This window comes from Taudactylus pleione, unplaced genomic scaffold, assembly GCF_031769625.1.
Source record: "Taudactylus pleione unplaced genomic scaffold, aTauple2 ptg000026l, whole genome shotgun sequence".
In the NCBI taxonomy this organism is placed as follows: Eukaryota; Metazoa; Chordata; class Amphibia; order Anura; family Myobatrachidae; genus Taudactylus; species Taudactylus pleione.
Window position 1 is genome coordinate 15,575,930 of NW_028284428.1, and position 619 is coordinate 15,576,548.

Below are 619 nucleotides of genomic sequence, written 5' to 3' on the forward strand. Positions count from 1 at the left end.
TACATGAAACGGACCACAGGAGCCACCAATCCACCAGGAACAAACAGGAGTGAAAATCAGATGCCTGCTGAAACAGGAAACAGTGTGCAGTGTAGGGTCCCTCAGTAGAAAATTAGCAGACTGCAAGGATGATGAAATGACCAGGATGCAGAACACAGAATCTTCTTTCCAAAATGGCTACTGCTGCTGGAAGCTGTCAGCACAGAGAATTGCAGACTCGGATTCCCAGAGAAATGCAGGCACAGGCACTGTCACCAGCAGGTACAGATCCACACTAATTGGCAGCCAGAAGGTGAAGGAGGATGTCTAAGCCAGCCCAGTATGAAGAGGTACTGCAGGTAGTATACAGCAGAAGTCAAAGAGGTCTAGGAGCCGGAGCAGATGAAACAGCCAGAGAGGAAGCACAGGAGCAGCAGAGCAGCAGGGAGCCCCGGCAAAGGAGCCCAGCGTCAAGATGGCGGCGGCTAGCACACAGCGCACCCAGACACTGGAGCTCATGGACAGGAGCCAAAACGGAGACAGCTAGCAGGAGTCTCTCCCAGGGCACCAGAGTCTTGCAGGTAAGTAATCAACCGCAGGAGCCGGCGGGGACACCAGGCAGGAGAGAGGCAGAGAACCC